Raw genomic sequence first — 11,142 nt, forward strand, 5'->3', positions numbered from 1 at the left:
CAGTTCTCTTCTTCTTCTTATCCAGTGACATTTGGTATTTACTGGAATTCTCTTTCCAAACTCTGTCTCATCTTTCCTTTAATACTTATATCAAGCTGTGGTAGACAATTGAATTTGATATGAAAATTGAATTTGCACTTGTCTACCTGCCACAAAGCTAAGTTGAATAGAAAATGACAAGTCTAAGAACAACAATTCAGAAATACAGTGAAGACCTTCTTCAATTTTAAGGAAAAAGAGAAAGTCTTTTGTTTAACAGCCCCCATACTTCTATATTAGATATTGCACTAGCTATCAAAGGTGCAAGGGAATATACTCAATGGGGAAGTTGGAAGTCACAAGGTAGTTGTCAAGCCCTCTTGGTTTCTTAGTTTTTGATATCTTGTTTATAGGATTCCAAGGATGAATTGGCAGGAAGAAAAACCCCAGGTGGATTATCCACCTAATCAGTGTTAATATGCCATTAACATAGATAATACTGTCAAAATTAAAATTATCAGGAAGCAACTGTGGGGAAAGAGGTTTTAATGACTAAAAACAGTATGAGGATAATTTGAAAAGGCTTATGAAAGAAATATCAACCCAATCACAACTTTGCACTCTAAGGGGAGTGAATTAAAACAAAACAAAACTGAATATCCACAATAACTAAACATCTTGCCTTTCATTTTGGTCAATATATGAGTCAGACAATTTTGATGTAGATGACAAGAAGTAGGTAAATCACCTCTACCATCTAGAAGCACTGGATTTTTCTTCTTGTCTATGTCTGTCATTAGCTGAATTTACAGTAAATCCTATCATATTTTGGGAGGAAGTTTCCATTATTCACCAACATATTTACATACACATAAATTACATATATTTACATATTGTATAAATTATGTAGATATACATCTTATTTAGGTCTCTGGGTGGTGCAAACAATTTGCACTTGACTGAAGACAAAGATGTGGCAATCTGCTTCCCTAAATATTTACAACCTTGGAAACCCTACATAGAGTCGGAATTGACTCAATGACGTAGGTTTGTTTTTTTGTTTGTTTTGTTAACCTAAGGGTTGGAGGTTCAAACCTACTCAGTGTTACCGCAGAAGTAAAGATCTGGCAATCTGTTTCCCTTAGGATTACAGCCAAGAAAACCCTATGGAGGAGTTCTACTCTGTAAAACATGAGGTTGCCATGAGTTGATATCAATTGGGCAGCAACTAATGAAAACATATTTTTGTTTGCTTTTGTTGTTTGATCCAAAATATCAGTGAGTTACATATGAATAGCATATTATAATCAAAGGTGAATTAGTCATGAATCCTGTCATCAATAAATTTATATAGAAATTTGAGTGAGTCAATAGCTACTATGCAAAACATAGAGGAATTGTCTCAAAGTTTGAATAAAAATGCTACCTTAGAAGCCAAAAAGGTAAAATGGAGCAATATTTATCATGAATATATTAGACAATATGTTAGTATTTATATGTTGTTCAATGTAGATATAAATTGATAAGAATAACACTAATATCCCAATATATACTTTAGACAAAAGTAAAATAAATATGTAATGCAGAAAGAAATTCAAATGTCATCAATAACCAAATAACTGTAAACTGATACAAGTTAATATTTATTTTGTGTTTTAAGTTCGTAAATACTTGAAACAAGTAATAACATAACAAGGAACCAGGAAAAAGACATTCTTCTATACTACCAATGAGAGTGAAAATTAGGCCATATTGTGAGGGAGCAATTTGCCAATATTAACAAAGAGCTTTTAATCTTTTTAGCCCACTTTTCCAAGAATTTATTCCAAGAAAATAGACGTTAAAATATGTACATGAAAGTGTCCAAAGTAATGTTATTTATCACAATAAAAATTCTAAAACTTTTTTTTTTCTTTTTGATAATGTGTTTATCAGTCAAGATTTGGTTAGGAAAACAAATCAGTATGGACCACTAGGTCACAACTGATGTGTAAGGGCATTATAATATTGCTTTTTGATTTGTTCTCATTGCTGTGAAAGTATGAATTCTGACATCTCTTGTATGAGACCTGCTTTGAGCTTTTCAGAATAATGTCTCACAAAAGTGTTCATGCCAGTGAGTCAAGAGAACCACTTACTGGTTTGGGGAAGCAAAGGAAAGTACGTGGAGAATTGAGGTCAGGAAAACAATGGGGCCAGCATTTAGGTAGACAGCCAGGGACCAAGAAGATACGTATCACATAGAAATCAGAGCACAATAGGTACCAGGAGCATGCAGGGCATCAGCAGGAAATGAGAAATAGTTGAAGTCAAGTAGAAGAATAAGCCTTTGACATTCATAAATAAGAGAGGGCATTACAACTGAGGCAATTGGCTACTGCAGCCTTACTGAACTTTAAGCTTCCTGGGATCATAGACCATCTTTTATTCCAATGCTTAGTGGAATGACTAGAAATAATAGGTGCTCAAAAGTAGAATTGAAGTAATGGATTTTTTACATTTTAACCCCAATACAACACTTTTGGAAGTCATTCAGTCACTTAATATCAGAAACAATTCTAAAACCTAAATAAATGATAATTACGTAGTTAAATTTTGTCTGAACGAGGGGCAGCAATAAGTGTTTTATTCATGCTGTGTATGAAGGTAAATGTCTTAGACTGAAACACATCTAACTGAATGTTTTGACGCTTTAATTTCATTTTGAATTATAGCTTTATTATTGCACTTGTTTTGCAATAGTGTGTGTGTGTTTATGTGTTTGTCTTCTTTACTAGAGCATGATCTTCATTCATCTACGAATTCTAAACACAAATTTGCATTGATGCTTCCCATAGTTTTTAAACCAGTTTGAACAATTTTTCCCCTTTGGATACCACTCCTTTCTTAATCTCATGTTTTAAATTGAGTTAATCTCTCATCTGACTCAGGAGTGATCCTGTGGCCCACAGGTAAACTTGACCAAGGAAAATAAATCCTCAAGACCATTGCTGGATTTTTCAGATGAAAGCATTTTTTTCTTTTTAAATTCTGAACTATAAGAATGATGTAAGCTATATTTGTACCACATGGAGAAATTCTGCCTGAGAATGGCACCAACAGAGATTAAAATGGAAAGACAGAGAGAAAGGAGAAAGGGAGAGAGATAAAAGGTGGGGGGGGGGAGGTGAGAGAGAAACCTAGAGAGAGACCCAATAATGATATTGAGCCATTGGATGGAGCTATGCAGACATCTGTTCCTGTTTTATCAGTTAATGAGCCAATGTAATTCCTTTTTATACTGAAAAGCCAGTTGATGTAGAATTGACTCCAACTCATGGTGACCACATGTGTGTCAGAGTAGAACTGTGCTTCCTAGGATTTTCAATGACTAATTTTTGTTTGTTTGTTTCAGAAAGTGTACCCCCAACCCTTTCTTTCAAGGCACCTCCCTCTGGGTGAACTCAAGCCTCCAACCCTTCAGGTAGCAGCTTAGTATATTAGGTATCTGTCACTCACAAATTAGATAATCCTCAAAAATTCACTAGTAGAATATAAAATCATCTATAAAGTTATTATTAGAAAAATTGGTAAAATTTGAATATAGACTCTATATTAGATAATGTGCTGTTGTTAATTACCATCGAGTCTATTCCTACTCATGGAGACCCCAAGTATGCACAGTAGGACTGTGCTCCACAGGGTTTTCAAGGCTGCAAACTTTTGGAAGGAGATCACCAGGTCTTACTTCTGAGTGTGCTTGAACCTCCGACCTTTTGTTTAGTAGCCCAGTGCTTAACCTTTGCACAACCCACAGACTCCTATATTAGATAATAATATTGTATGAATGCTAAATTTCTTGGTTAGGGTAATGATATCATGGCTACATAAAACAACGTTCATGGGAAATACTTGCTGAAATATTTAGGTGTAGCAGATTCACACTGACAGTTCATATATTGTAGATGTTACAAAATTTTATTTAGCTTATTACTGAACTATTCCATAACTAGTATCTAGTAGCAGAGAAGGCTGTGAAGTTATTTACATAGTATGATCAGATAAGTTAATAAAATCAGATAATGTCTTAGTTTGCTCATGCTGCTGAAACAAAAAGTACCACAAGTGAGTGACTTTAACGAAAAGAATTTTATTTTCTCACAGCTCTGGAGGCTGAAAGTCCTATCAGGGTCTTAGCCATGTTGATTCCTTCTGTAAGTTTCCCTCCTAGTTTCTGACGTCCGCTGGCAATCCTTGGTGTTCTTTTGTTTGTACATGAGTCTTTACATGGCGTCTGTCTTCTTCTTGTGTTGTCTATGCCTATTCTGCTCTTTTTATAAAACATCGCACAGACATGATTAGGTTTAAGACACACCCTACTCTGATATGATCTCATTAATGTAACAAAAAAAAAAAAAACCCTATTTCTAACCAGGGTCATATTTATAGGTACAGGAGTTAGTTAGGACCCCCTCATTTCTACTTAGGGGACACAATTCAATCCATAATAGTAGTTGCATAACTTGCCTCACATTTTCCAGGGAGACATGTCATATAAATCCATGTATTGTACATTTGTTTATCATAAGCAATTCTAGATAAACAGGTAAATTCTGCTAAAAGCATCTCACAGATGAAAAGTCTCTGCTAGTTATATCATTAGTGTGTTTGCCAAGAAGCCTGTCATTAGCGTGTTTACATGAAGGTTAACCAGATCAGCTTCCTTCTTTTTTTCTGTGGGAGAGAATGGACTGCAGAACTGTCGCCATCTTTCCTAATGTCTTAATTTCTTGGTGCGGTCATAACACAGACCCCACAGATGGGTGGTTTTAATGAACAGAAATTTATTTTCTCACAGTTTAGAAGGCTACCAAACCTGTTACCATTGAGTCGTTTCTGGCTCATAGCAACCCTATAGGACAGAGTAGAACTGTTACATAGGGTTTCCAAGGAATTGCTGGTGGATTCAAACTGCCAGTCTTTTGGTTAGCAGCTGTATCTCTTAGGGCACTGGCTCTAAAGGAAGGCTTTCTCTCTATCTTGGCTCTTGGGGAAGGTCCTTTTCTCTATTCAACTCCTGTCCTACAATGTTACGGTCAAGTCAATTCCAACTCACAGAAACCCTAGAGTAAAGAATAGAACTGTCCCATAGGGTTTCCAAGACTGTAATCTTTACAGAAGCAGATTGCCACATACACATTTCTCCTGCAGCCTGGTGGGTTTGAACTGCCAACCTTTAGATTAGTAGCCGAGCACTTAACCATTGCACCACCAAAAAAAAACCAGGTTTCATATAAATACATCATTTATATATTCATGTACATATGTATATAAATGATATATTTATATCATATAAGGGGTACATATGAATATTCATATATATACATATATAAAACCACATTGCCGTCGAGTTGATTCAGACCCATAGCCACAGAGCAGAACTGCCCCACAGGGTTTCCAAGGACTGCTTGGTGGATTCAAACTGCCAACTTTTTGGTTAGCATCCATAGCTCTTAACCACTGTACCACCAGGGTTTACATATATATATACATATGTATAAAACACATATGTAGCTATATACACACATCAGTCATATAAGTATAAATATAAATAAATGTGTATATATATATATGTACACGCACACACACAATTGCGAACCACAGAAATACCTTTAAGGAACTGACCATTTGACAAGGCATATTGAACAAAAGTAGTAGTATGTATGCATATGTGGATATATTCGCACATATGTATGACTTTCTGCAGCACAATTAAATTCCTTGATGACATGCTTAAATTCTACACATAAGCTTAAATGCAAGTATCATACGATTTCTCTGAGTTTTCATTATTTAGCTATATTAAAATATAATTTTATGTTGTCTAGGATTCAAAAATTTTCTCCTTGTATTTTGTATTTGCATTTAACTCAAAGCATAGTGGAATAACATATGATTGTTTATTCTATTTTTGTTGGTGACTGATGACTTAGGAGACCGCATGTGTTAGATTAGAAACTGCTCCATAGGGTTTTCTCAGTTGTAATCTTTAAGAAAGCAGGTCACCAGGCCTATTTCTTCTGCAGTGCTTCTGGGTGGGTTTGAACTACCAAATTTTCTTGGTTACCAGAGGAGTGCAAACCATTCTTGAGACCCAGAGACCTTAGTGAAATAATATTTTGAAAGAGCTCGATAGCTGAGATCCTTATTGTGACTCCCTGAGATTAAAGTCCTGTATTTTGTCCCATTCTGGGAATGAAAGCTGGAGTAAGGTACAAGGTGACCCTCCATAGTTTTGAGACCTGTGTTCAGCTTTCCGGCTAGAACTTGAAGAAGTCAGCGATGGACACCTCCTTCTTCCAGTAGGTGGTATTCTCTGTGGGACAACACTGGCAGCTGGGCAGTGGGCCTGAGAGAGCTACCCTTGTTATCACCACTATGTGTGGCCTTGGCATGAAGTGGAGACCACTAGGAGGACTTCTGTGTTCCAGAAAGAGAGGTGTGGAGACTGGCTGGGGCGGGTACCGGCAGACTCACAGTCCTGGAGGGGGGTTGCTGTCCAGGAGTGAAGAACACGAAGTGACTACTAGAACTGCCTGCTGGAAAAAAAAAAAAAACATTTTTTTTTTGGCTGCATTAATTCACGCATATACCGCAGCAACAGATGAAGAGGGGCTAGAGGCATTGCTCTAACAAATTCATGAAACAGTAAATCAAGCGTGATACAGAAAAGAGGAGTCAGGAAGGCCAAGAAAAGTAACTAGGCTTATTATACTCACAGTTCCTAGAGATACGGAGGCTCAGCACACTATGACGCAGAGCCACACAGGGGATGGCACCCAGGGACAAGGTAACAAGTAGGAATTGTAGGAGATGGCTTATATAATAGCAAGCAGGGTGGGATTAGCTAGGTTTCGTGGGCTTCCTAGGGATTGTGTATTCTGAATAATTCTACAGGCTAAAAAAGCATGCGGTCGAGTCAATTTTGACTCATAGCGACCCTGGTGGAGTAGCGGTTAAGTGCTACAGCTGCTAACCAAAGAGTCTGCAGTTCGAATCCACCAGGCGCTCCTTGGAAACTCTATGGGCAGTTCTACTCTGTCCTATAGGGTCGCTATGAGTCGGAATTGACTCGACGGCACTGGGTTTGGTTTTTGTTTTTTTGAAGAGGGCATGGGGCTATCCCAGGTTGTTGGGTACCTGGCCCTGGGGCAATTAGCATGGCCGCTTAGTGGCCCAGGACTGTAAGAACGTGATAAGGGGAGTGGTTGGATAGTGGACTAAATCGGCTGCTCAAGAAGGGGAATGGACTGGCCCTTAGTCAGTGCTTCAAAACTGTGTCAGGACAGCATTTTAAGAGAATGGTATTGTAGGCACCCACACAAAGATGAGGTAATGTAAGTTGCATCTCATCAAAAACCAGACAGAATAAGCCAAGCCTCTCCTTAATTTCTGAGAACTGAAATCAGCCCAAGGAGGTCAGGAAAAGGAGAATGATCCCTGAAATGACCACTTACTTTAAAAGGACTGAAACATGCACTGAATTATGTATCCTGAATTGCTGGAAAAAGTACTCATTGAGAGTGAGAAAGTGCATAAAATTGAGTAGAATATGTCGTCCACCATTTAGAGAATCACGGAAAAGATTTGAGCTGTAAAACAATAGTTCTTTCACTACACACCTGAGTCTAATGGACTCTTGTAAATTTTATACCCTCTGAACATACTTGGTGCTACATCTTTGTTGTTGAAAGCAGAAATGGTTTGTACACTGTGCACAGCAAGGGTGCGTTGAGCCACCAAAACTTGTGGATATAATCAGAAAGATCTTTATTTTTCTCTCTCGCTGTCTTTTTAAAGTTTGTTCAGTGATAAAGTTCTCCTCTTGCTCTTGGCTGAAAACTCAGACAGTCCTCTGCTTTTATGTTTACTCCTGTGGTAAAATGTGTCACAGCAGCATTAAGTCACAACACATTTTCAATTCAGTGACTACATTTGTCTAGTTCACCTAATAATCAGAACATCACATCTGATTTAAAATGAGATCTTCCGTCCTGTCTTTTTTAGGACAAGTTGCTGACTGACTTCTGGCAGGTGAGTGGCGGTGTCGTCTTCCTTAGGATTTTACCCTTTCCCCTCCAACTAACTGGCTGAGGTTGGTGACCTCATGCGTGTTGAAGCATGTGGAGCCAGGTAAGTTAAAGGAGGAAAGTTGTCACCTTATGTCATTGTAGCTGGCTTTGTACTTCCAGGCCCTGGCAAGCCTTTAAAACATGAGGGTTATTTATTTCAGTGTGTATCATTTCAAACAGCAGCTTTTCTTCTCTGCTTAGCTACCAGAATAACTTAGCAGTTGCCATTGAGTTGATTCTGACTCAGATTGACCACACTGTCCCATAATGGACCCCTGGTGGCACAATGGTTAAGAGCTTGGTTGCTAACCAAAAAGTTGTCAGTTGGAATCCACTAGCCACTCCTTGGAAACTCTATGGGGTAGTTCTATACTGCCCTATAGTGTCCCTATGAGTCATAATCAACTCAACGGCAATGGGTTTGGTTTTTTGGTTTTTGGCCAGGCATAATAGACAGCAATTCTGGCAAACCTCAGGTCTTAAGTCAGCAGACAGAAATGTTGATGCAGTTTTGTGAAGTTATTAATTAACATTGTGATAAAGATCTATTAGTCAATTGATAGATTAATTCAGTTGTTTTGTGTTTTTACTGCTTTATATTAATATAATGCAAACAGAAGTAAACATGCATAGAACGCTTATGATATGAAAAGGACTCTGTATACTCTAATTTATCACTTATACAATATGTAAGGTATGGATTGAGAATCACAGTTTACAGATGAATAAACTAATGATGAGGAAATTTAGTCTGCGGATTAAAAGTTCAACAGATTTTTCTCTCCAGTGGGAGGAAACTTAAACCAGCCTTGCCGCAACACCATGATGTCTTCTGATATTTGGAGCATGTCTAATTTATAAACTAGTTCCTGTCAAGTCGATTCTGACTCACGGTGACCCCATCCATGTGTGTCTAGTAGAACTGTGCTCCACAGGGTTTTCAAAGGCTGATTTCTCAGAAGTAGATTGCCAGGGCTTTCTTCTAAGGCACCAAAGGTTGGACTCGAACTTCCAACCTTTCAATCAACAGCTGAGCATGTAAATCATTTGTACCATCCAGGAACTCCTAGCCATCCCCTATCTCTTGTTCTCTGTCTCTCTAGTTTTCCCAGGTGGAAGTCAGGCATAGGTCTACAGTATCCCTCTCAATGCAGTAGAGATGCATCAAGCTCTCCATTTGGTCACTTGTAGCCCCCTTCCTTTGAGGGACTGAAGAGAAAGTTACTACATTTTGTCCTACGAGAGAGTTGGTTCTTACAGCGCAGCAATCTCCAAAGAAGTACCCTACACATAGCCTCTCCCCTTTATACTCATCATGTGGATAAGGGGGTTGATCTTCCTCTGCACATTCCCCAAGCTAGTCAATATCTAGATATTCATATTTAAAAACAATTGTGTCTATGCTTTCTCATCCAAAATTGAGACATCTGAGACAAGTTCAATATTTATATTTATCTATGATTTTGTTTTATTGTAATATATCTCGGTACTTCAGAATGAATTAGCTTTTATTTCAAAGGGGTCTTCTCATTTTTGATGAACACATTTAAGAGTCAGATAAGGGTTTGTGTTAGTTACCTGTTTTTGTTGTTAGGTGCTGTCGAGTCAGTTTCAACTCATAGTGACCGTACGTACAACAGAACAAAACACTGCCGGGTCCTGAGCCATCCTCATGACATTTTTTGTGTTCGAACCCATTGTTGCCATCACTGTGTCAGTTCATCGGATTAAGTTCTTAGCTACATAGAGCTGCTATAACAGAAATAATTCAAGTGGGTAGCTTTAAAAAACAAAAATTCAGTTTCTCACAGTTCTGGAGGCTAAAAGCCCAAATCAGGGTTTCAGCCTAGCCGATTCCTTCCTTGTCCATAGCCCGGAGTGTTCCTGGGTTCTTGGCTATATTCACATGGCATCTGTCTTCCCTAGTATATGTGTTCTTCTGTATCTAATCTGCTCTTTTTATAACTCAGAGTGATTAAGTTTAGGACTCACTTTACACTGATATGGCCTCATGATGTCAATTGACATAACAAAGAAAACCCTATTCCCAAATGGTAGTACATCCACAGATTCAGAAGTTAGGATTCCAACATACATTTTGGGGGAACACAATTCAAATTGTAACAGGGCCTGTTTCCTCATCTATAAATTCAGTAAAACTTGGTACACCATCTTAAGCTTCTCTTCCAAAAATGACCTTTATGTAAATTGTGTTTAAGAAATAGAATATCTCTCATAGCACGGCAAGGCATATAAATAAGTCTCAGTAATGCGTGTGGATAAGGTACACTAGGTTTCCTTCAATTTTCAGATTGCATACACTGGCAAGTTGCAGATACCCCTCTGTATCAAAAACAATAAACACACTCTAAAGCAAAAAGAGCCATCACACCAATAGACGTATGCACACCCTTGATCATTGCAACACTGTTCACAATAGCAAAAAGATGGAAACAACCTAAATGCTCATCGGCAGATAAATGGACAAATTATGGTACACACACAATAAAATATCATGCAATGATAAAGAACAATGCTGAATCTGTGAAACATCTTGCAGCATGGATAAATCTGGAGGGCATTATGCTCAGTGAAATAAGTCAGTCACAAAGGAACAAATGTTGCATGAGGCCACTATGATAAGAACTCAGGAAAAGGTTTGCACACAGAAAAAAAAGCATTCTTTGGTGATTACAAGGGTGGGGAGGGAGAGGAATAATAAATCACTAACTAGGTAGAAGACAGATGTCCTTTCAGTGAAAGGAAGGACAGGACACAATATAGGGGAAGTCAGCACAACTAGACTAGAGAAGTTTCCTGGACACATCCGAACACTTTGAGGGACAGAGTATCTAGGGCTGAGGCCTGGGGATCATAGTCTAGGGGAACGTCTAGGTCAATTGGCACAATATAGTTTATAAAGAAAATGTTCTATATCCCACTTTGGTGAGTAGCATTTGGAGTCCTAAAAGCCTCTGAACGGCCATCTAAGATACATCTCTTGGCCTTATCCTATCCAGAGCAAAGAATGAAGAAAACCAAAGACACAAGG

This window comes from Elephas maximus, chromosome 14 (genome assembly GCF_024166365.1).
Source record: "Elephas maximus indicus isolate mEleMax1 chromosome 14, mEleMax1 primary haplotype, whole genome shotgun sequence".
NCBI lineage: Eukaryota > Metazoa > Chordata > Mammalia > Proboscidea > Elephantidae > Elephas > Elephas maximus.